We start from the raw sequence: 26937 nt of genomic DNA, 5'->3' as shown, positions 1-26937 counted from the left end.
TCTCCTCTCATTTCATTTCCATCGCCCGCCGCGTCAAAGGCGACGTTCCTTTGAGCATAATTCGTAATAAATTCGAAACTAATTCGGTTATACCGCCCCCCTTTCCTCCCCTCGCGTTGGCTCGCGTACGCGCATAAAAATATTCTCCCGAACCGTGTTTTATTTCGACGCCGGCATGAATTTTTTTTCGTCGTCGGCCTTTTAATTCGGTTTTATCTTGTGCATTATAAATCGTAAGTTGCCGTTCTGTATTTTTTTTTTTTGGCGGTGGTTCGTTGTCGATGTAAAAATCGAATCGGAAATTTCGCCATGGCCGCCGAATTTTTGCAACGCGGCGCCGTTAGAGGGACGCCTCGCGATAGAGATAATAGAGCGACGTAAATCGAGTTATATTTTCGAATACACTGTGACAGGCCGAACTGTGGAGCCTGGAAAAAAATTGCGCGCTCGCTAACGAATCGTGATCCCCCCCCCCGTCCCGTCCTGCGGGCCCCGCTTGTCGTCCCCCGGCTGTCGCGGAATCGTTTCCGTCCTTCCGCGAAATTAGGCGGCATTAACGATCCTACCTGCGATTAATTGCGAGCCGTCGTGTCCGCTGGGCACAAACGAGGACGTACCGTCGCTGTTTACCCAACGCATCAGTCTCGAGCTCTGCGAGTAGTCGAGGGAAGTATTCCTGCGAGATCCTCGAACGCCAGATCTGAGGATTCGGTTGGTAGAGTTTGCTGTGGAAAGAATGACCGAGGTGTGGACGATCGGTAGCGACAGATTATGGAGTTGTAGATGTATTTTGGGCTTGCGTGAATGTTGAAGATGGGGTGGAGATGGACAGGGGGAGGAAGAAATTTGGGGGTGGTTAAGTTGGTGAGGGTGGAAGGAGTAGATGGATTGGTAAATATATGTGTTTCGAGGATTTTTGGTTTTAATTGTTTAGGGGTTGGGTAGAAAGGGGTTGTGGTTGGGTATTTTAACCTTGGATGGAAATTGGGAATCTGGTCCTGGATTCTGGAAAATGGGGGAGAAAGAAGGACTCAATTTGGTGGTGGTGAAAGGAGTAGGGGAATTGGTAAATGTATATATTCTGGAAATGAGGCTGGCAGTTTTTAATTATTTGGATGTTGGATAGAAAGGGGTCTGTTTGGATATTTCAACCTTGGATGGAAATTGAGAATCTAGTCCTGGATTCTGCAAAATAGAGTAGAACGAAAGACTCAATTTGGTTGTGATGAAAAGAGTAGATAGATTGGTAAATATAAAAATTTCGAAGATTTTTGTTTTTAATTGCTTAGATGTTGGATAGGAAGGTCTCTGGTTGGATATTTCAAACTTGGATGGAAGTTGAGTATCTAGTCCTGGATTCTATAAAATGGGAGACGATACAAGGACTCAATTTAGTTGTGGTAAAAGGAGTTCATTGGTAAATGTACGTATTTACAAAATGATGTTGTCAGTTTTTAATTATTTAGATGTTGGATAGGAAGGTCTGTGATTGGATGTATTTTTTGAGGTTAGGTCTTTTAAGAATGTTTCAGGTTTTCATCCCAGTACAAGTCAGAACAGGGCCCAGGTCACTTATCTCACACTAGCTCGTGCAAATAAAATTTCACATAGTCAAGAAATTTGTATATTTTCTATTAATACGAAGAACTACAATAGCTATTAATACTTAAGATATAATACTAAACGATACATGCAAGTTCTATAAATTTGCTAAAGCATTGAACAAGCACAATTTACTATTCCAAGGATGAGAATCACATTTACATAAACAACCAGACGCTTTGGAAAATGTGGTCTCTGATAACGTAGACGTTGATGCGAGCTTCAATAAAATAAAAGAGTAAATTATTACATTTCAAATGGACTCACCAATGGAGCTCATCTAATAGCCCCTGCCTAATTTCTAATACATCTAATAGACCCTGCCTATTTAAACTAATTGAAACAACGAAGAACACCGCACCCAAGATCTACAGGACAAAACGCAATAATATTATATAATTAATAATAATTTAGCTCACTCCAACAGCTCAATTTGATTAACAGTTTCGATACGATTTCCATCCACCCGTCGCCGAAGATGTACATAGCAACGTCATTGGGTATTTAATTATTTGTCAAATTGCAAAGTACAAACACCGGTGAACGAGCAGTTAATTCGACGGAAGGTAATTAGATCTTAACTGTCCCGTCTCAATCGACCTCGTAGCGGGATGATAATGGAAGAAATGAAATTGGACTCGACGATTGATTGAAACGGGGAAATGAGAGACGGAAAGGTATCCGTAGATGAATGCGAAAGAAGAACTAAAACGATGATGTGGAGTGACTCGGCTGAAAGCGTCCATCGGAACGGCGATACCATCTTCTTGTATTATAGATTGCCTCGGCTGTGAGTGCGATCGAATTCGTAATAAATTTTTGTTGCCCTGTCACTGGTCGAATTTAACGCGATAATTACACTCGCGCGTAGGGAAACATCTAGTATTTCATTCAAGGAGTTCAGATTGTCGCTTCGTAGCCTATATTTCTGTCCAATTCTTCAGCAATCTCTTCATTTTCTAGGTTTATATTATTTTTACAGCGACAATCGTATGTTATTCTGTCATAAATTATTTAATTTCTTTGGAATCTTTCGTAGTAAAATATTCCAGCCAGTAATGCGAGACTTCTATGCTTTCTTATTTTCAAGAAATAATTCTGCGAATAAAACAATACTTTTTCTCCCATGATCAACGTTCATCAAGTTCGACTCCACCCTATTCGAGTCTTAATTCACGCAATACTGACTTCGCTCAAACAATACAAATTTCTCCCATTAAAACAAGTGTTCCCGTAACACGATAAAATATGCAAAAGCGTGTGATACAAACAGGGAGGCGCATTAAGGTATTGAAAATATCGACTCGACCGAAACGCGCGTTTAATCGCATGACTCATCGGACACATCACCGGTCGTAAAGCAATCGTTCAGTCGTCTCGCTCGAAAACAATCTCAAATAAAAATTCGTAATAATCAACGATGGCTTTTATATTCGCCTACTGTCCCAATCAGAGTGGCGCGTGAACTACGGTATCTTTTATTGACGATTTAGAGCTACGGTGTCCTCTATAAACATTTATTTCGGCCGTGGCACTTGACTTCTTCAAATAATACAAATTGATGCTTACAATTAGAAATGCGGACACAGTAAACGTGCTTGTAAATTGTTCTTATAATTATTATTTTTTAAAAGAATCTAAAATAAATTTCCAAGATGGAGGTTATATACAAATGTAAACAAAAATACGTGGCTAAAAGCGTTATATTAAAAAAAGATCTTCTCTCAAGCATTCCTTACTGTGTAAATCAGAATGGTGGGTAAATTATAGTTTCTTTTATAGATAATTTAAAGCTACAAGGTCCTCTATAAATATTTATTTCGGCCATGACATTTTACCTTAAATAATACAAATTGATACAAATAATACAAATAATAATAATACAAATTGATTTTAATTAGAAATGTGCACATATTAAACGTGGCTCTAAGTTTTTCCCATAATCATTATTTTCTAAACAATCTAAAATAAATTTGCAATACCCAGGTTGCCTACAAACACAAACAAAAATGCACGAGCAAAAACTTGATACAGAAAATAGATCATCGCGCGAGCATTGCTTGGCCTTACGCGTAACTCGATCTCGCCGACCATTTATAATCCCAGCAAAGCACGGATTACGTCATCAGCCTAATAAAGCACAGATTACGTTGTTAATTTTGACAGCATTCCTTACGCGTAATCCAATCCTATAGATAATTTATAATCCCCGGTTCGACTGCGTTGGGCGCAATGACGTCGTTGGAAAACGCGAACCGGCGCGGACGGGGAACGACGTCGCCGGGCGATCGGTATAAAGGTAGCCTGTTGTTATTTTAGGAGAATAGAACGAGTTGCCAACGAAATGGGTTATTCCAAGCCGTTGATTTTCTCCTGTTACTGGGAACGAAACGCGGGGAGAATATCATTATAAAACGCCAAGTCACGAAACCGGCCATTCCAGGCGTTCTATTAAAATATTAAAACACCTCGTCCAGCCCCCGGCGAGTCCTGGCGAGTGGGGTGTGAAAAAAAATAAATCTACCTTGTCATGCACAGCCCCTCTCCGTGACTCTCGTTGTCTCTCCGGCGCGGTGTTTCAGGAACAGGTATGAACGGCCCTTGAACACGTTCGATCGATCGACGGAACAACTATAATACGGTTCCAGTCTTTCTTCGCCCGCCAAGTGCGAAACTTCTCACCCCGGCGGCCGCGTTCAATCGCGTCTGCGTCATCGAGACTGGTTACGTACACGGCAACGTTTCGCTATTCGCCAACGCGCCACGTTTCAATCGCGTTCCCCGTTTACAGCATTAAAAAGCATACGCGAAGAAAAAAAAGAAGCGGTGTAATTTGTACGGGACACGTCCCATTCACAGTCGATGACGTTTTTGCGGCCGGTTCGAGCGACGACGTCGAAGAATGCGTGCCGTGGTCGGCAAAAAACGCGGATTGCATCATCGTCGTGGACGGCGTGTATCGGTTGTGTAAAATGAATACACTGTTGGAAACCGGTCGCCCAGGAAGCGCCGCGCGAGCAAAAAGGAGGAGCAAATAAGCCGAGACGAGGCGGTAGTTCGAGGCCGTCACCACTTCTACGCTATTTCGACCTGGCTGGACTTGTCCGGCCGCTCATCAGTCAGAGTCATTACTGGGATAATTAATTACATTTGCCCCCTCGTCTCTTCACCCGCCCCCCCCTCGACGTCCGCGTCTCGACCCCTCCTCGGCCGCCACCCTCGACCCTGATACGAACACTGGACGAATCAATGGAAAAGTATAGGATTACGTTGGACATAGGTCGACGGTGTCGCGTGCGAATCCGAGCACTTTTTTGTAATCGTTTGAAGAGATGTTGGACGGGGTTGTGCATCCTGTTTGAGAAATCGTTTAGTTTGGAACTGGACGAATCGATGGAGAAGTGTAGGATTAGGTTGGATATAGTTTGATAACGTTGGGTAGGGTAGAGAAAACATGTTTGAGATCGTTTGGAGGGAAATTGAACCGAGTTGTACGTCCTGTTTGAAGAATCGTTTAGGTTAGAACTGAACGAATCGATGGATAAGGATAAGGTTGGCCATAGTTTGGCAATGCCACCAAAAAATCTTAGTGTAGCTTAGAGAAAACATGTTTGAGATCGTTTGGACGGAAGTTGAATCAAGTTATACGTTCTGTTTAAAGAATCGTTTAAGTTAGAATCGATGATTAGGTTGGCCATAGCTTGACACTCGTGTCCATAAATCCTAATGTAGCATAGAGGAAATATGTTTGAGACCGTTTGAAGCTAAGTTGAACCAAGTTGTACGTCCTGTTCAATTGTTTAATGAATCGCTTAGGTTAGAACTGGACGAATCAATAACTAGGTTAGCCATAGCTTGACAGTGTTGTCCATAAATCACCTATACACCCTATACATCCTATACATAATTATGTCCATAAATCACCTATACATCGTAATACACCCTAGAGAAAACATGTTTGATACCGTTTGAAGAAAAGTTCAACCAAATTGTACGTCCTGTTTAACGAATCATTTTAGTTGAAATTGAGCAAATCAATAGAGAACTGTAGGCTTAAATTGGCGATACTTTGACAACGTCACCTAAAAATCTTACTGTAACCTAGAAAAAAAAAATGTTCGAAATCGTTTGTAGCCAAGTTAAACCGACTCCGTCCCATTTTATCAGGAAATCAATAAAGAATCGTTTCGATTGAAGGTGGATTCCGTTCGTTGAATCGTACGGTACCGGAGCGAGAGTGGGGGGAGGAGGATCTCGAAGGGTTCTCCGTCTCGACGAAAAGGCGCGGCACAAAGATCTGTTGAAAACTCGACTCCTTCTTTAATTAATTATGCAAATGGCCGGCGGGCACCATGCTTAAACTTTTCGTTCGAGACCTCCTCGCGCCGCGGTAGCTCGAGCCGCGGCGTTAATTATACACCGAATAATAACAATTATTACAATTACCGTGAGCCGCTCTGCCTGGCCGCCAACCCCCGACCCGGCGCAAGGGGCACACCTACGCTCGGGTTTGCGCGCGTGTGGCCGTCTCTATCCGTGTGTACTTTGAGTCGCCGAACGGCGAGCAATTTGCACGAGTCGGGACAGATACTTGTCTGATTAGGGCCGAGTTTGTTAGGGTTTTCCAACGGTGTCTCGCGAATTCTTCGAAGACGAGGTTACCAAACGAGTTCCTTTTATTTCGTGAGACACTAAGTATATTGGTTGAAATATTAGCTTGGTAGTTTAGAAATATTTTGTTACGTGCTCAAAGTTTATCGAGGAACCTTTTATATTATTGAAGGATGATCTATTCATTGTTTGATGGTGTATGAGAGTGTTGCTTGCAAGTTTGAATATTTATGTTTGGAAATTATGTGCTTTAGAATGTTAACAACTTCGGAATGAAATAGAGTTTCGCACTGAAGTCACCAAATGTTTTACCTTTAACCCTTTAACCTATAACAACGTGTGAGACTCGCGGTATAGAATTTGAGTCGAACACGAAAAGCACAAGTCTGACACGTCTTATGAAAGTGCGCTAGGAATTTTATACCTGATTATGGCACCCATGATCCTACAGTAAATCAAAAGGTTAAAGTATAGGATTAGGTTGGACATAGGTCGACGGTGTCGCTTGCGAATCCGAGCAATTTTTTGAAATCGTTTGAAGAGATGTTGGACAGGGTTGTACGTCCTCTTTGAAGAAGCGTTCAGGTTAGAACTGGACGAATCAATAATTAGGTTAGCCATAGTTTGACAGTGTTGTCTAGGAACCGTAGTGTGGCCTAGAGAAAATATGTTTGAGATCGTTTGGAGGGAAATTGAACCGAGTTGTACGTCCTGTTTGAAGAATCGTTTAAGTTAGAACTGAACGAATCGATGGAGAAGGATAAGGTTGGCCATAGTTTGGCAATGTCACCAAGAAATCTTAGTGTAGCTTAGAGAAAACATGTTTGAGATCGCTTGAATGGAAGTTGAACAGAGTTGTACGTTCTGTTTGAAGAATCGTTTAGGTTAGAACTGAACGAATCGATGATTAGGTTCGCCATAGCTTGACAATGTTGTCCATGAATCCTATTGTAGCCTAGAAAAAACATGTTTGAGACCGTTTGAAGCTAAGTTGAAGCAAGTTGTACGTCCTGTTTGAAGAAGCGTTCAGGTTAGAACTGGACGAATCAATAATTAGGTTAGCCATAGCTTGACAGTGTTGTCTAGGAACCATAGTGTGGCCTACAGAAAATATGTTTGATATCGTTTGAAGGTACTTGAACCGAATTGTAAATCCTGTTTGCACAAGGAATTTTATACCTGACTATAGCACGCATGATCCTATAGTAAATCAAAGGGTTAAAGACACATCTCAGTTGTCAATGTGTTATATACAGCCCCACAAATTATAGTTTGCTCATGTTTGACTCTCACTTCGACTCCAAATAAGAACACCATGGCCCCAGTTAACCCCAAAAATGGTCACCCGTTGAGAATCCCTGCCCGACATACCGTCGCATACACTCCGGCAACCAATGCTCGGGCCAAGTCGAGCAAGAGAAAAAAATGCACGGTTCCTGAACGTTCCATCGGCAACGTACAATCGGCGCGCGCCGCTAATTTTTCCACGGCCGATTCACCGTGTCAGAAATTTTATAAAATTCAATTTGCTCAGGCAACGAAACAGAAAAAAAAATATATATATATATAAACGAGAGGAGAGCAAAAATAATGACCGCCTTCTTTTCGAGTATAATGAAAAAAGCAATTAACGCGCGATAGTGTGAGCGCGCGCAGGGTACCGACGCGGTAACGAGGCTAACATCGATTTTTATCGTCGGCCAGTGTGAAATATTCAAAAATTAGTGGCTCTGTTTCCCTCTGTCCGCGCCTGTCCGCTTCCCGTCCCGCGGTTCGATGAATTAGCGCCGCCAATTTACGGAAATGTACGCCGCGAATGGACAAGGACGTAAGAATACAAAGCGTGACGTTCCTCCCGTTATCTGTCCGCGCTTACGCAACGCTTCACGTTCCGCAAATAAAAATAAGCGACTCCACCGTTCGGCGAGGAGGATGGAGAAGATGGGAGGAGAAACAGTTAACCGTCTCGATACGGTTTTATGGGTTATGTCATAGGCGTCCGCTCAAGGGTCGCCCGGCTGCATTCGTAATGAGAAATTACGTTCACGCAACGGTTGACGATTAGGATCTAGCTGGTACGATTAGGACTCGCACTTCTGACGAATACCAGGAAGTGACCGGGCTTCCGAGAAACGCGCTCCCCGGTAATGAGGTTTTTAATTCGCCGCGCATATCGCGCTTAGGTTTGCTGAAATCGCGAGTTCCCCTTGGTTCTTTTCACCATCGTGGAGTTTCACTCCACTTCCGGCTTTTTTTTTTTTAATGTTTTCCAGGGTTTTTGGAATTAATTAGAATTTATTTCTGACGATATCGAAGCCGGGAAAACGTTTCTCGTCTCGCGGTTCATTCTCTGCAAATTCCTAATAACGAGGAAATGATGGACGCCATTTTTTGGAATTAACATTACAGGCTACGTTCCAGGTTGATGAGATTAGAACTCGTTCTGGTAATTGTTTAATTGGTAAATAGTTTGCCGCACTGTACAGGAAATTTATAATATAAATTTTCTGTCAATAGATATTTTTATCCGTCGAATACATTCACTTCGAATAAATTCTTTTTATTCAGCAATCATCGAATAAAGATAAAGATATGTGCTTTAAGTAATTAGTTTTAATTATTTATTATATTCAATATACATTTAATTATACATATTTAAGATTGACTATCTATATTTATTTATGAATTAAAATTATGTAACACACGTACTATAATATAATTCCAATTAATTAATAATTGTTTAAATATTTGTAATAGATAAGATTTTATGTATAGATATATAATAAATTTATTATATAATGAACAAATTGTGTTTATCAAACATAAACATAAGATACATATAAAGATATGTATCTTTATTCGTTTAATAATAAATACAAATTTTTCATCTTTTATTCGATATTTAAAATTTGTATTTAGATACAAATTTTGCCCGTCTCTGTACAGAGTTTTTATTCCTTCGTTGAGGACGCGTGCAGTAGAAAAGGCGCGCAAGGGGAATGGGACCGTCCGTCGTCAGACACAGATTATAAGAGTCGTAGCTCGAGAGTTTCATTTCTTGTTGGCTTTCCACGCAAGCGTTGGTGAAGAATTCTTTACAATTGATTAAAAATACTAAGACTTTTTCAATTCATGCCAAATGATTGTTTAATAACAGAATATTATCTTCGTAATTAATTACGAGAAAATACGAGTTCTGCATACAAATTTTATACGCAACTTTGCATTTTTTTATAATCTTTCACATTATTCATGGACTTCATTAATTTTAATAACACCTATAAAAATGTATCAAAGGCACAGTCGAGCAATTAACAACGTAATCTTACTTTCTCTCATATATAACACAATTACAATTTTCAACTAATTTTGTAATTCTTGTAGTTATATATCAATCTTATTTTTATTTTAGATGCTAAAGTGCACTCGGTTATATTAAATCCCTTTTCATTACACAAAATATCCAAATCGTGAAAAGTGCTTGACGATTTAAAAAATATCGAAAGTCACTTTAATCGTTCCTTATACGCCGTTATTTGCGTATCATGCATATTATCTACCATACACAACGTAATCAATACCCGCAAGCAGAAAATCTCTCCACTCTGCTCAAGAAAACGTAAAACAAATTTCTCGCAACATCGTCATTGATGCATCGAAGCTCGGATGTTCCGAAAACGGATGCACCGTTAAACATCCTGCTCCCTCACTTTGGACGTCTACGTTCAGATTCATCGCAGGATCGAGCAGCAACAATCGCACAGTTGTAAAATGTAAAGACGATACGGAGCGTTAGCGCGATAAGTTCCTAGTTGCACTCGTCGCAAGTAATTACGTTCACGCAACGCAACCCGGGCCCATCATAATCTCCCGTGTAATCGAAAACGCCGCGTTCCTAGAATAAACAAAACTTCCTGGAACCGATAGACGCGCACGTACTCGGCGTGCGGGTCCCGCACGTTTGATTTACACGCAGTAATTTAACCTTTTTATAATTGAATTAAGAGCCGGCTTTCTTCGACCGTTCGTTCCACGTCGAACAAATTGCGGCTTGCGTAACAGATAAACCACCGAGTCGTTTCGCCTTAAATTAAAAAAAAAAAAGAATTATTGCAAATTAGCGGGTGATGTAATGAGCTAAAATATAATTGACCGGAAGATCAGTGCTCGGACAGCGTGACATTACACACGCACACTGTTCTCGCTTTCTGTTATCTAGTGGGCGTGGAAACTAATTCTGTGCCTTTCTAAGGTAAACTCTGTGTTCATTTACGAAGATTAAGTTGTTGCGCTTTAAATCTTCCCACAGTCATACAGTCCGAGAGAATATACAGTGGGTGTAGAATGTATTCGTACACCGATCAATTTACAAAAAAACTTTTGTGTGAAATTGTAGTTTCTTAACTTTTTTTTTTATAACCAATGATATTTTACATATTCTTGGAAATCTCTAAGATAGATATAGCCCAAACAACATTTACTAAATAATATTATTTGTAAAATTAACAGAAAAAGTGCGAAAAGTGGGTAAAAGTATAGAAGCAATAAGTATTTGTACGATTCTTATGACGAACCATTTACAGTAGAGTTTGTAACGTAAAGACATTAGCTTATTGCTCCGTACGAATTAGAAAACATCAAATTTCCAGTAAAGTACTTTTAAAAAAGGCTCTAATAGAAGAATGGAGGAAGATCCCACTTCGAATAACTAATAATTTAGTTAATTTAACACTTTAAAGAGTTGCAATAATTATAAAATCAAAAAGAAATCCCACGAAGGAAGTAGTATATACTTATAGATTAATGTAAATTTCTTTTTTTTAAATGAAGTTTTAAAAATTAAATAGTTGTACGAATACCTATTGCTTCAATATTTCTATCGATCAATTGTTTTTTTTTGTTAATTTCGTAACTTACATAAATAGCTATATTTTTTGTATTCTATCTATTCTACAGATTTCCGAGAATATGTAGAATGTCATTGTTCATAAAAAAATAAGTGAATAAATTACAATTTTACATAGTTTTTTTGAAAATTGATCGGTGTACGAATACTTTCTACACCCACTGTATATATTAGGTTTTCCTTAAACTTTCTTTCATTTCAGTAATAAGTAATACATACACAATATTTTATGTCTAATGTTACATTATTGAATTGCGTACGATTCATTTTGCGCTATTACTGTTACAATATTAGCATCTAAGAAATTAGGTTGTCTACTTATATGAACAGTGCCACACAAAATAACTGAATGCAAGTCACGGAAGAAATTTTTGGGACAACCTAATACTTTTAATGCCAAATGTCGAAGCCATGTGTTTCATTAGCAGATTGGTACTTTAACGTAACAAAGCGTTTCTGTTTAAACAGGAGTTATAAATAACGAAACGGGAAGGCAAAGAATTAATTCCTACACCTAACCACGTAAGCGCGAAAATAACCGTGATCAGTCGCCGACCGCGCCGCCACATAATCCTACCGCGTTACAAGTGAACATAATTTATTTACTACGCTCCAATTAGCGATACAGCTCACCTCATAGAGTATCGAATTTTACTTGTTGCGTTTAATCACTGCTTGGGCATTGCCCCGAGGGACACACACGCAGCGCTAAATTTAATAATTCGTTATCGCGTCGCGGGTTTCGCGGTGGCCGGTTTCTTGCACGCGAGGAAAGAATTCGAGCGTCCATTGTGTATCGAGCTCGTGCGTTCGCGTTTCGTTTTTTTATTTTCGGCGAAACGACCCCAGGAATTAGTGTCGAACGTTTCATTTTTATTTTTTGTTTGTTTGGAAATCAAAGGGCCGCGTTTTATAAACGACACATCGTTTGTCGGCATGATGAAATGCACGGGCGGTATGTCGGCGAAAATTTTCCCCTGGTCGACGATAATTGTACCAGCTCCGAACAAAACGCTCCGCTGGCAAAGGTCTTGGCTCCGTACTCATTTCCTTTCTCATTTAGGTCTGTAAAACTGCTCATGATATCGCGTTACTAATTAGTAAATGAAACAGGTCGAGATAATGCCGGTGCCGCGGCGAAAAATATTGCACAATACACTGGTAACTGGAATCTCGGTTACCACGGCGAGACTGACGGAACATTTTCAAAAAATTTTTAATCATATCAGTTCCATTTAATGACTTCGGCCCCTCCGCGTGGCGCGTATATCCCATCGGGCGTTCGTACGTTGCGCACCGTTGGATATTAGTACCGAGAATAATGTAATTAAAGTAATTTGAAAAAGTGTTTCGCTCCGATTTTCATGGCGGAGTAACATTTTAATGAACAAACATTTAATGGTGTTTTTATTCTGTTGATTTCTATCTGACTCCTGGCTGAAGTATCTCTTTCAGTGGAATCGGATTCGACTCGCGGGACGAAGAAAATGTTAGGAATGAAGTTCTGTTAATTGCTCGGGGGAACATTTGTTATTTCTTATTCGACGAGTGATAAAACTTGGGTGACTTTAATAGTTCACGAAAAAACAGATTGAAAATACTCAGTAACTTTTTCATGTGCGAGGCTCCGTTTTCGAGAAAATCGATATCGAATCTGCTCGGGGCACGCGAGACACACGTCAAGTGCACGCGCGACGCGCGTACTTTCGAGTTCGATTTTCTCGAAAACGGAGCCTCGTACGCGAGAAAGTTATTAGACGTTTTTTATTTATTTTACGTGTAGAATCACGTTAAAGAAATTATTTAAACATTATGCTTGCGAGATCTGAAAGAAGTATAATTAGATCGAATAAAAATTGTATCATTGGCTTCCGATGGAGATGCAAAAAGTTTCTCGTTTTAAAGAAGGGAATGAATGATAATGTTTTGGAAATTGCGAACGTCCTTTATTTATTTTTGCGTGTAGAATCACGTTTACCTAAAGAAATTATTTAAATGTTGTGGTTATGCTTGTGAGATCTGAAAGAAGTATAATTAGATCGAATAAAAATTGTATCATTGGCTTCAGATTGAGATGCAAAAAGTTTGTCGCGTTAAAGAAGGGAATGAATGATAATGTTTTGGAAATTGCGAACGTCCCTCGCGCGTCGTTGAACGTTGATTCATGAAGGAGCTCCGTGCGCGGAAATAAAATAAACTTTTTCCTCGATGGATCGATGGAAATTTGCATAGCGCCGGCGAGATAACGGCGTGGCTGTTGTCGGCTAAATAGAGTGAATGACAGCAGCTCGCAACATTCATAATTTTTTCAGAAGAAGACAAATTTGAATCAGGGGTATCAATCGCGCGGCTAATGCCGGTACGCGGGTAGAAAATTACGAACAGAATTTCGACCACGTCGTTCGACCGATTGGAACCAAATTTGGCACGAAATCGCGTCCCCGCGGCGGCAGCTTTTCGTTTAAAAATTCATACGATGTGTCCTGCGAACCTTTTATCGTTCAGTTTTCGCTGTTGTCATTTCCTCTTCGCTTCCTTGATTGGCCGTCTTGACGATCCGGAATTGAATCCATTAAAATATCAATAAACACTTAGAGTTTCACTGCTAGAGATTAAAATTAACGCGATCGGAATTTTCTATTAGTGTAGGTCAGAGAAGAATAAAACAAGGAATTGAATGTCGGAAAAAAATTGTTCGACTTGTGTTACGTTTAAAATTGAACTCGGTCATTGGTCTGAGCGAGCATGTCTTTGGTAATAAATAGAGGATCTTTATGCAAAATAAAATCTTCGCGAAGGTGCTTACAAAAATTGAACCTAAATAGGAATTTATTTTATTCTGTAAGTATTATAAACATGAAGTTTACTTTCAATCTTTTTTATATTCTTGCATATTGTTTGTAGTTTCTTGCACATTCAAATTTCGTATAAATGCATAAAGATCCCCAGTCTAGTAATAAATAAAAATGTGACCTGAGTGACTAGTTTTCAGTGATTGTAATTACATAATTCACAACCGATATAAAAATGGAAGTTTGGAACAATTTTTTAACAAAACAGATGGGTGCATGTATTTCAAACCTATTTTTAAAATTTCTCAATTGTTAACAATGTTTTCATTCAAATTTCTGAAGACTGTCACCTACTTCAAAAATTATTTTGTTCCTCTGGAATTACAAACATACAATTGCATGTACAATTGCAACGACAGATATGCCATGTCTTAGGCAGTTTTAGTAAATATAAAAATAAATATAAATATAGAAAACAACCCCCCAAAAAATATGATCACGGAATTTCTCTAATTTATTCCTCAACCGCCGTCGAAAACCATCCCTGATGCACTCGAGTTGATTCCGCTTGCACCCCAAGAATCGCGTATTTTTCAGAACGCCAAATTAGAAACCCACCCCCGGTCTCGTGGTGGGGTTGTCGCGTGCGGTAAACAAACGCGGGATCGCCGATGGAACACCGCGGGAAAACGCGGTTCCAATCAGACGTACGTCGTTTCGCGCGGTCGCGTATGAGGCACGTCTACGAGGAACGCGGTGAGAGTGTAGAGGGGGTGGGTCGGGCGAATTTGTTTCCGAACAATTTTCAGTGTTCCGCCGTCCAAAGGGGTTGGCCGGCAGGAATAATGTATACCCGAGGTTTGGCTGGCTTGTCGAGCCGTGGAGCCGTTCAGAGGGCAAGGGGGCGAAGAGAAACAGCCGAGAGGGTGAGGTAGAGAGAGAGAAAGAGAGAGAGAGAGATGCACACGAAGGGTTAAAAAAAGAGGGACTAGGGTTAGAGGGTGAACGGGGGGGGACGAGCGGAGCATTGGGTAGAGGGGTGACGGCGATACTTTTTTCGGGTGTAATTTTTTATCAGCACCGGCAACCAAGCGCTTTGACCAATCCCTCAACCCCCTCCAACCCCTCTATAGCACGCCTCTCGGGCGTCCCTTGCCCCGCTGCACCTGTACCCCTTGAACCACCCCCCCGCGGCGGGTACTCTACCTCCGGCTACGCTGCCCTCCTACGCCCATCCATGCCACCCTCTCCCTCCCCCCCGCCGCCCGTCGACCAATCTCGCCACCGTATCGGTGCTCAATCACATTTGCGATGCATTTTTTTTCCTTCCTCTTTTTTCATAAAGCTGGATTATAATTGCATCGCGAGTTCGAGTTGCGGGATAGCCGGGCGAAAAAATGGAACATTGCCGTGGGTGTGTGGGGGGAGGGTACGCTGGCAGAGTTGGGCAAGGGGGTTGGTGGACCGCGTAGGACGAGGAGGTTATCGGCAGAACAGAGACGAACGGACGCGACGCCAGTGGGAAAAAGGAAGAAGGACGATGCGAGAGAGAGAGAGAGGGCTGCGAGGGGTGGGCCGGACGGACGATCGGTTCGGGAGCGGGTGGAAAAAGGGGGGCGGAAAGGGGGGATCGAACAGGAGGAAAAAACCGATGAGGTTTCGGGGCCGCTTGATTGGTAGCCGAACGTACACCTACTCGCTATCAACGAATCCGACTATTCGTGTCCTCATCTTCACCCCGTGCGTTATACCCCAACAGCCTCCTCCTCCTCCTCCTGCCGGCTACCTCCTAGTCGTCATCCCCCTCTTGATCGTATTCGACGCCCCCGGTCTATGCCATTCTACCGAGCAATGCTCGAAACTGGCTGCCGCATAGATTCGCGCCGGTGCTCGTATAACGAAATCTGGAACACGTCGTTATCCCATCAGGACAGGTACCTGGCGAGTCGCCGGACGAGTACGAACCGGAAGTGCACGCGGAACACTTTCACGGGGGTGTTGTCGACGCTGGCGGCGGGAGTCCAGGTGCATGGCCGAAGCGATCGGCTGGAATAAAATAGTCGTTGGTACGCCTACTCGTCGAGAGTCGATCTTGCATCCACTGTAGATAGTTGGTTTATTGCAGGCAGCCCTAGGTCACGGCCTCCCTTTAAGGGAAGGTGTGATTGGAAATTTTACAGTGGGAAGCTTCTGTCAGTCATGAGTGAATATTTCAGGATTTTGGTGATATATTGTATGGGATACGTAGTCATTAATTTGTAAATAAATAATTAACAGTGTTTATGGGATGATTTTTTGGGGGAAGAAAATTGTGGAGGGGGAAATGTTGAATATGCGTCCGATAATGCGGTGGAAATTAAAATGTACTTTATTGTAGATTTAGTAGTAAATAATTTAAAAAAGTATTATGCAGTCTATATATAACACAGACAGAAATGGGGCAGAATTTTATTTTAATGATGGATGATGAATAAAAAGTATAGGTATTCAAAGAATCTCGTCGTCAATTATTTATTAAAAATACGCTGACTATATTTCCTTCTAAATTAAATTTCCAGCGTAACTTATTATTTTAAACGAAGGGATCCCATTGCAAAGTGACTCGATTTATCCGTTAATCGAAGAATTACCCGTTAGGTTTGAAAAGAATACAATGTGACATTTCTTTACAAAAGTACCCGCCTTTAATGAAACTTTTATGCCATCCACAATGGATCCCGCGATCGAACGCGTTTCATAGATTCAGCGCTGGAATCGTTTATTAATGGCAGTCATAAGTCAGAAATTTGCGCTTTTAACACACTTTTGTATTGCGAACGTAGTATTCCTTTTGACGAAGTATAATTATCGCTGCATGAATGGAGCGCGCAATTTACAGGGAGCAAATGCAATTGGTCAGCGCAAAGCCACGGAAACGAAATATCGTGATTCAGGTTCGTAAAAAAAAAAAAAAAAATGCAAAAGAAATATCATGTACTGAGTGGTTCACTGGAATCGGAGCACCATAACATTTTCGCTATTTTTTAAATAAAAAGAAGTTGCTCTTAGAAATGCTCTTTCAAATGCATCCTTACATGATGCAGATGAGATTCGAAGGTCACCTTGCTGTTTCTTTCCATATTTTTACGAATTTAATTATTAACACTAAATTATATCATGGTGAAGTGCTATCGTCTTTCAAATTAAAATTTTAAGTTACCACGAGGAAATTCAAGTACTTTTCGTGTTCAGATCGCATTACATTATATTATATAGTATTTTAGAGTATTTATATATTACTACATTATGTATTATTTTAGAGTAGTATTTATTGGAACCGATCGCGTTCCAGCAAACCACCCTGTACATTAATTTATTCTTAATTCCCTACGTCCAATTACTTCCGCCGACGGTGCACTACTAATCATGAATCTCCCCACCTCCTCCTCCCGCCCCGTCGATACCCCATTTTCCCCCAAGCCGTTTTGCAACTTCTTACGCGAATTTATTATACAACAATAATTACATGAATATTTTATTTCCCCCGTTGTACCATCCACTCGCGGGGCTCTTATTAATTAAATCCGTTCCCCGCGATCTGCTTATCCGCCGATACGGTCACGGAATCCGGGAACACGAAACCAACGACCAGCGAGGAACCGGGGGGACGAGATTCGCGGATCTCTTTCTTCGGCGATAAATTTATCGCGCGAGAAACACCGTGGGATAATTAAACCGTTGACGGACGAGTCGTCCAATTAAATCGACGGGAAAAGGAAAACGTCGAAGAAGAAATTATAGACGAAAAAATCAGGGGCACGGGAGGCCCGACGTCACCGAAGCGCAACATAAACAATCCCCCCCCGGCTAACAAAGATCATGCCGGGGCGATGATCGGCGTCGGCGATATCGCGCGTCGCGCGTCCGGTGCGCGGGTGTTTTATCAGGACCCAGGACGAGCAAGAGGGTAACGGAGGGGCGGGAGGAGGGCCGAACGACCGAGTCCTTTGGACGTGCAGCCCGTCGATAAATAGCGAATGCGATAAAATGCCGCGAATTTAAAATACGTCCAGGATTTTACAGCGGGGACCAAAGGACAAAGCCGCTCTCGTTGTTTCGACAATACCGCTCGTCGAAAGAGGGTGGCGACGGGAGACAGAGAGGAAACGAGTGGGACCGAGCGTGTGTGCGGGGGAGTGAACCGGGCAGGGAAAAAAACAGGCGGAATCGAGAAGAGTGGAAGTGAGAGGTATCGAGGAGTGGAGCGGGCCGAAAGTGAGGGTGGAGGAGGAGGCGCAGGCGAGGGCTGATTCTTCGGGCAACACACGTTTCATCCTCCCACACACGTTCACGCAGCAGCATCACGCGCCGGCAGGCGTCGCTGGTTTTAAAAATGGGGGATTTTTTCACATTTATCAGTGCACGCTCAGATCTGGCTTCCGTATCAATGTCCGAACACACGTGAACACCCAGACAATCGAGCGTTTCACACGAATACATTGTCCTGATCGGATTGTATGGATTTTTTACCGGGACACACGCCACCCCTCCCCCACTCTCCCCCCTACCTTTTGCTCTTCTACCATCCCCCCCCCGCGGTTCCCCTCCGTTGGCCGGGGTCTCCCGTCTACGCCACCCCCGTACAATACCACCCCATCAGCTATTCCGCCACCCACGCGACAACCGTAATTTTAAGCTGAAAGGACCGATTTTTGTGCATCTCGATGCTGTTTGCTGCGTCGTCGGCTTCCATCCCCCCCTGCGCTCGCCGATATCGTCATCCCTCCACCCCTGCTCGCCCCCCGCATGCCCTGTACCTTTTTTCCTCTTGCCGGTCGCGGCCCAGCGACGCTGACGTTTCGAACAATCGTTTTGTGCGTTCATAATGTTTTGATTCCTCGCGCTCCCTTGCCGAGATAATTGTTATCGATGGAGCCTTTTTTATTGAGGAGCTTAGTAACCTGGAATCGTCGAAACGGTCCGCGGATTCTTCGTTCGGGGTGGTTTGAGCCTCTGGAGTTCTGTTCTCGTGGTTGTTGATATGCTTGAGTTGGTTGAGACTCTCATAAGTCGGTTCTGTGTCGTTGATATACTAATCCAGGTACTGTGATTCTTCTTCCATGGAGAGGGAGGGTGGGGAGGGTTGAATGATTCACTGATACCGGTGAAAACACGCGTGAGGTATTTGGTATGGACCTTTACTCGATGCAATTCAGTTTATTAACTTTTAACACATTATTTACCGGGAGCCTATTTATAGGCTTTTTAATTCCAGTATTTAGCTTTTCGAATTTATTGGGTTGTCTGAAAAGTCCATGCCGATTTTTAGTAGGCAATACAAGTCTGAATATATCGGAATGGTTGAAAACAAATAACATGTGGACATCCCTTAGAAGGTGGACAAATTGTGAAACAAGATGGTGCATATGTAATTGAATAAATATCCATCGAAATTCAAACGTGTCTTTGAATGTTTCTTGAAAATTGGCACGATCTTTCTGGACAACTCAATATTTACTGTGTTGATGGTTGTCTATTTACAATGTTCAGTTTTTGGAAACAGACTTGGCTTTCGACGTACCTAGTAATAGTATGAAGGAATTATTGCCAGCCTGGATTGGCACATGCTACTGTAGAAGATTCTTTTTTGAATTAAAAAGTGAGAAATTCCAAAATTTTTTGACAATGTGGCCATCCCCGAGACATGCTCTACAAGATGCAAGAGGTTTCATTCCGATTGGTCAAGCCGTCTGGACGTAATCGAGTAACATACATAAAAATAAAGAAAAATAAAAATATACATGTCGAATTGAGTAACCTTCTCCTTTTCGAAGTCGGTTAAAAACTGTTTCTAAATACCCCGGTAGATAAAGTGTTGACAATTTATCAATAGACAAGCAACGCTCCGCTGTTCGCCGAAATCCGCCATAAACAACCGCCTTCTCGCCTCCCTAAGGGTCGCGTAGCACCAACCCCACATCGTTTCGATTTCAAAACTCCCGCGATTTCCACCGAAGTTGAAACTCCTTTCCCCTTTTTTTTTCGCCATCGGTGTTCGGTTCCGCGTAGGCGCCAGGGTGTTCAAAAGGGGTAGCTGCTCCAGAGGGGGTTGGTCGACTGCGGCTCGAGGAGGGGGTCAGCGTAGGTGGCCTCCACCTACGATAATCTACCCCCGTGGCCCCCATAATGCGCATCCCTCCGGCCGCAATAATGATGATTTATTTCAGAGCTAAAAATTGCGCGACCGCCGAGGCATGAGTAATGTTCCGATGTAGCCCCACCCTCCGCGCGGCGCTATGGCTCAGCCAGCTTTTTTATCCGCGCAAACGTTATGAATTCCATTGACCCGTTCGACGATGGGTAGGGGTACGTAGCGTCGAGGGCTGGTCCTCCAGATAATGGCGGATCCCTATTTATTTATCCGAGCATGCGAGCAGACACGACTGATCGTCTTCCATTCATCGGAAGAGCTTTTTGATTCCGCAGATGTCGACGATGGGGGGTGGGAGCGGGGGGCGGAGGGGGTGGGTGGCTTTAACCGCAGCCTCTGGGAATCGTTGCGGAAACGTGCGTCAGGCAGGTGACGGGGGAGGGCGAACAGAGAAAGAGAAGGGGTGCAAGGGGATGGAAGTGTATTTCGGACGTCGGACTTTGGTAATTGTGGTGATCGGTTATATTTTGCGAAGCTACGGGGTTTCGATCCGTGGATATCGATGTTTCGACGCGTCGCGAGGAAATACTGTGTGCACGCACAGGGGGTGTGTATGGATACTTGCGAGGGATTTTAAGAGAGGGATTCAGTGAATTGTATTGTTGAGGTAAATTGTGATTTTGGTGAAGATTTGTGTAATATGATGTTTGTAAATATTTGGGAACGGTTCCAATGGATTTCTGTCCCTTCTGTTGGATTTCAAGGTCATGGTACTGTGGGGGTTGTTTAAGAGGACGAAGATATGACTCTTAGACGTCGATGGATTCTTCAGAAAATTTTGTTGTGGAGTTTAGGAATTGACATTTGTATTGAGCAACGATTCCAATGGATTTCTGTGCCTTTTGTTGAATTGTAAGACGACGGTGGTTTGGGGTTGTCTAAGAGGACAAAGATTGTGCCTCTTAAACGTCGATGGATTCACAAAAACTTTTGTTGTTGCCCTTTGGTATTATTATCTATATACTCTGTCTACTTAATATACAAATTCAATTGAAGCTAAAATGGTTCTCCGTTACTAACTAGATCTTTCCTTTCTGTTTCAGGTAAGTCATACAATAAACATGGACGCCTCTAAATGTGATCTGCAAAGCAGTTCCTCGTCAAAGGTATTTATCATAATTAACTCCTTAAATGTCTTCCCACTTGTCACCACCACGTGGATCTAATTATGGTAGATGTGACTTGTGAAAAGTCAGCTTTATGTTCGTATTAATTGAATTAATATTATGAGACAAGAAAATTATTCAATTCACTGAACCCTAAAGCCACCATTCCATTCAGGCATCTATCATAAAAAAATATATAAAGGATTTCCCAAAAGGGAAACAAAATTTTACTTTTTAATCAAACACAAGTCCTGTGGAATGTATTTAACTTTATTATTAGTAAGGTTAATGAAAATATATTTTATTATTAACCCTTTGCTCTCGAGGCCTTTCTTTCTATTCCCACGAATGCTAAGCTTAATCAGGTCACCTTTACCTTGTCGACAACCATTTTATCGACACTTCGAGTTCCAAAGAAATTAAACCTAAACAAATACTATTGTTGGGCGATTTACTGCGTCAAACCTAGAGGTAACCGAGAGTCACCTCTCGAGTGCAAAGGGTTAAAAACACACTTAAACCTCTTCCGGAAAATCCTTCGTGCCTCTAATAGCCCTCGGTAGAACATAATGTCACCTTACTCATAATTTTTTTCAAAAATCGCAGATACGAAAATAACGAGGCCAGCCTTCACCCACATTTCCGTTCGTTTCGCCTTGACACGAGACTTTCATTCCAATTTGTAATAATCCTCCTTTAAGGGTAAACGATTCCCGCGGTTATTATATATCGAGCCATCGCCGACGATATACGAAACGATCGAAACGACATAATCAAACGTCACTTAACGTTCAGTCGATCATTCACAACGAGTCGAACTTGACCATGACTTCTTCAGGCAGTGATTGGCAAAACCCTAGGCATCGAATAAATCTGAAGTTTGCTGATACACGGTCTGTCTAAAAAGAAACCGAACTTTTGCTATAAAAAGAAAAAAGTACAAGTAAAGTTTTTACACACACATTTATTTACTACAGCGTGTAGACCGCGTAATTAATATTTCGAAGGACCTTCGTAACTCTTATTTTGGTACCCCGTTTAATATGGCAGTTACAGCGGCCTGAATCTCCGAAATATTGCTATAATGTGTCCCTTTCATTGGAATTGGCATTGTTACCTTGGACCATTCACCCTACTCGCCTGATCTGTCTCCCTGCGATTATTTTCTTTTCCGAAAATTGAAAATTCCAATGAAAGGGACACATTATAGCAACATTTCGGAAATTGAGGCCGCTGTAACCGCCGTACTAAACGGGGTACCAAAACAGGAGCTCCAAAGGTTCTTCGAAATGTTAATTACACGGTCTACACGCTGTATCGGCGCAGAGGGAGATTATTTTGAGTAAATAAACGCGTGTGTAAAAACTTTACTTGTACTTTTTTCTTTTAATAGCAAAAGATCGGTTTCTTTTTAGACTGACCGTGTATGTCTGTCTCGTTTCTACTTTTGAACATTTCCCAATGGAAGAAACGAGACAAACACATCAGCAAACTTCAGATTTATTCGAAGCCTAGGGTTTCGCTGTCTTCAGGTACCGATCCGGTATTCCAAACATACTTACACACCTCGTACCCCTTTGAAGAGTCATACCCACTCCCCGTCGCAGTTTCCGCCGGGCAGTTTTCGACTAGTCGCGGGGGCCAGCTGCCATCGATCACGTTTCTTCCATCGTTAATCACGTGATTGGCGATTAGCATTCATGCGTCGCCGATAAGCAGGATGCATCGAAATTCGAATTTGGGCGTAAAACACGCGCGATGGGGGGAGAGGTTTCGACGTAATCGGAACCAGGGATCGTGACCGGTTATCGATCCGATCGATAAATTAATTAACTAATTTCGGATTAGAACATCGAAATCTATTTAACGCCGACCGATATCGGGCTGTTTAGCGTCAGGTATCCGCGCACGCAGCACGGAAGGATAGAAAGTGAGAGGGTTGACGCTGCAAGGGGTCGGCGTGCCAGGTGGAGAGGGGGCGGGTGGAGAAGGAGGCGGCTGAAAGGGCGGAAATCGAAGGGAGGGTATAACCGGGATGATGTTACATCATCAATCAGCTGGCAAACATCAACTCAACACTCGCACCCCGCCCGGTATGTCCTAACCTGTAGCCAAATATATGCGCCGATAATTTCGTCGCAGCATTGCTACATCATGTCCGGCTGTAATTAATTATCTAATTCTTAATCGACGGCGTTTACGCACGAATGGCTTCAGGAAGACTCGAAAAGGATCTGGAATCTATCTTCGTTCGTTACACGGATCAACATTATCTAAACTTATTTTTTTTTTTGTTATCGCCAATTTAGATCGTCTCGTAACTTTGAAAACTCAAAATTCATGTCTTAGTACACGTCTGTGTGAAATATGGATTCAATTTACCGTTTAGTTCATTGGATCAATCGAATTTCGTGATTTTTCGTCGAATTTGGCGAAAGGGAGAAAGAGAAACTTTGTACGATACTTTTGACTGTAAAACAATTTGTACAATCTAGATCCAAACCAAGAATGAAAGAAACAAATGTCAAAAACCAAAAATGTCAGATTGTTCAGTAAAATAATCAAAGACGCTTATGGAAGGTTTATTTTTGGTCGTATATGAAAGAGCACGAGGATTTGAAAAATTTTCGTTGAGCTATCGGTTACTATCTTTCATTTTTTGATTAATTGCATCGTGGACTGTACCAAGAAGCTGAGGCTGACGCACATTAATTGAGTTGTCCTCGTCATGGTACTGCGACCTTTAGGCTTGTTTATTGCAACTTTCCCATCGCTGGATTAAATAACTTTGCTTTCAGATTCCCTGAGATGTACAGCTCACATACATACAATCAGTGTTAGAGGTATTCGTACAGCAACCGATTTAAAATAAAATTAATAAGACAAGAAATACATAAAAGGTTAACATTAAAAATAATACTTATAAAAATACATCAAAAATACATCAAAATAATACTACTACTCTAAAAATATGTAGGAACGTTGGTTAATTATTTCTCCCTATGAAATTTATTAATAAAATAAATATACGAAGTTTTATTTTGAATTGGTTTCTGTACGAATACTTATGACACTGACTGTAATTATTTCTTCTGACACATAAATGCTCATTTCCGAACATTGTCCTTTCCATAAAAGTAACACTATCTAGAGGAATCTTGCAATTATTTCTATATTATTATTATTATCGTTATACTTTTGTTAAATTTCTTCTTCAAGTTTTTTCTAATCTCTTTAAGCATACCAGTTTGAACTTCTCATATCGATTAATCTTTGTCATTACAATTTCCCGTCGTCCTGCATTCATTTCAATGTCTACTCATCTATTTACCTAACCGTTATTTATGGTCCATCGATAGGCCGCGTCCAAGTTCATCTCAAGTTACGACGAATTCGATCGTCTCCGCTGATACGATCAGTGATGTCAAACAGAAAATAGAAATTAATTTTTCCGGTAGTGCTTTTTGTACTTGTATTTGCTCTACGCCGAGTTCGAATGTCTCCGCAGTTAGTCTTCCAATGTCGAGCTAAAGGATTATCCACTGGCGTTCTTATTGCTTGGTATGTTACTCTAATTCCCATTCCTCTCTGCCTGATATTTCTACTCGTCTTGTTGCTTAACGCGTTACTCTAGTTTCCTGTCATCCTTCCACCTCTTCGAGTGCTTCATAATTTATTCTCAAACATTATTTACGCCACCGAAGCATTTCAACATTTATTTCTAAATTTATACACTAAATTAAGTGGGGGGAGTGTCTGAACGTCTCAGTGAACACAATTGGCCAAGAGGCGGAGTTTGTGGGTATTTTTATCGGTTTAATACTGATTTCTAAAATTGAAGGTAATAAATAATTCTTCAATACTCAGAGTGCAGTAATTAATGTTAATTTTAATATACTCTCTATTAAAAGAATTATCCTACAATTGCTCTCCAGATTTAGAAAATCGAAACGAGGACAGTATATGGCACCACACAATATAAGGGATGAAAATAACTTTTCAATACTCAGGGTAAAATAATCAATGTTAATTCCAACATACTCTCTATTAAAAAAATAAACCTACAATTGCTCTCCAAATTTTGAAAATCGAAACGAAGGTCATATAAAACACCCCGCAATATAAGGGATGAAAGTAACTCTTGAATACTCAGGGTAAAATAATCAATGTTAATTCCAACATACGCTTTACTAAAAAAATAAACCTACAACTGCTTTCTATGTAGATTTTGAAAATCGAAAATCGAAATGGATATACGACGCACCACAATATAAGGGGGTGAAAGAAACTTTCGAGTCCTGTACCCCTTATCTCCCCCGCGTAATCTTTACGTCCTGTCGAACGGACAATCCGGGGCACGGTCGTTCGCGGCACAGGAAAAATCGTTACAAATTGAGACGCAAATTCGACGCGAAGGCGAGCCGACGAATAGTGGGTTAAGGTTACTCGGCTCATTAGCGAAGTTAAGCGCGGCGCGAACGACGCGTCGCAACGAACACCGACCGCCCCGGCAATCGTCGGTAATTGTGACGATCGATCTTGATCGAAATGCTCATTTCCTGTTTGCCTGGGCGCTAGGATCACCGCGTGGAGAGTTAAGGGGGGCAGCGGGGATGGGGGTTTTCAGGGGATAGGCGGGGCAACGTCGCCGGGGAGGGGAAGGGGAGAGAGGGTCGAAGGCTGCCTAGCCGGCGCATCATTAACGTGATTAATGTTGAAATAAATCAGGAGCTTCGAAACGGTAGTCGATAAATCCAATAATTGCGGTATAATCATAAGTAAACAGGTAACGCGGCTCACGTTAGCATATCGCTGCCGGGGATCGCTGGGCCCGAACGTCGCATTACATATGCATTGACTTTTGATTCCGACTAGTGACTTTTCACACTCCGCGGGGGTGGATGCACCCGTGATACTAATCGAGCTTCGACTTTGGGGTTGGAAGGGACCGTAGAGTGGCATTTATTCGTCGATGCTTTTTATCCAACTACTCGGAGCCGTGGGGAAAGGTTTCCTTGCGCTTGAAAAATGGGGCGATTTATGTATAAATTATATCGACTACTCGATAGTTTTTCGTTTAATTTTTATTTCTTAAATCTTGGCGTTTGCGAAATTGTTATTAATAACGGGAATGGAGTGAATCAATTATTAATACATGAAGTTAATGACAGGAATCTGTAACGATTATTTTAGGCCTGCAATGGGCAATATAAAAGAGACATTTTATAAAGCACGAATAATACTGTATATATCATAAATAGTATACATTATATATATTATATATATTATATATAATGGGATATATTATGGTATATATTAGGTGTATATATATGGTGTGTATTAAGCCTACAATGTCTAATAAAAGAGGGCATTTTATGAAATATAATTGATACTTTATATTTTATAAATAGTATATATTTATATATACTTATATATATTATATATAATTGTATAAATTATGGTATATATTAGGGCTACCAAACAGGGCATTTTATGCAGCACAAATAATACTGTATATATTATAAATAGTATATATTATATATGTATTATACATAGTAGCGTATATTATGGTATTTATTAGGTATACATATGGTTTATATTAGGCCTACAATGTGTAATAAAACAAGGCATTTTATGAAATGTAGTATATATTGTATATATTATTAATAATACTTCTTATACATATAGAATAGATATTCCTAATTTTCTCCAAGATTACATATTTGCCTA

General features: G+C 41.3%; 1 protein-coding gene across 9 annotated transcripts in view; it reads left to right on the top strand.

Moving 5' to 3' along the window:
- The window catches only part of LOC128878469 (POU domain, class 6, transcription factor 1), a 280305-nt gene that overhangs the window by 89837 nt on the left and 163531 nt on the right, over positions 1-26937 (top strand). The window lies entirely within an intron of this gene.

Source organism: Hylaeus volcanicus, chromosome 6 (assembly GCF_026283585.1).
Source record: "Hylaeus volcanicus isolate JK05 chromosome 6, UHH_iyHylVolc1.0_haploid, whole genome shotgun sequence".
Lineage (NCBI taxonomy): Eukaryota > Metazoa > Arthropoda > Insecta > Hymenoptera > Colletidae > Hylaeus > Hylaeus volcanicus.
This window is presented reverse-complemented; position numbering and strand designations above follow the sequence as displayed.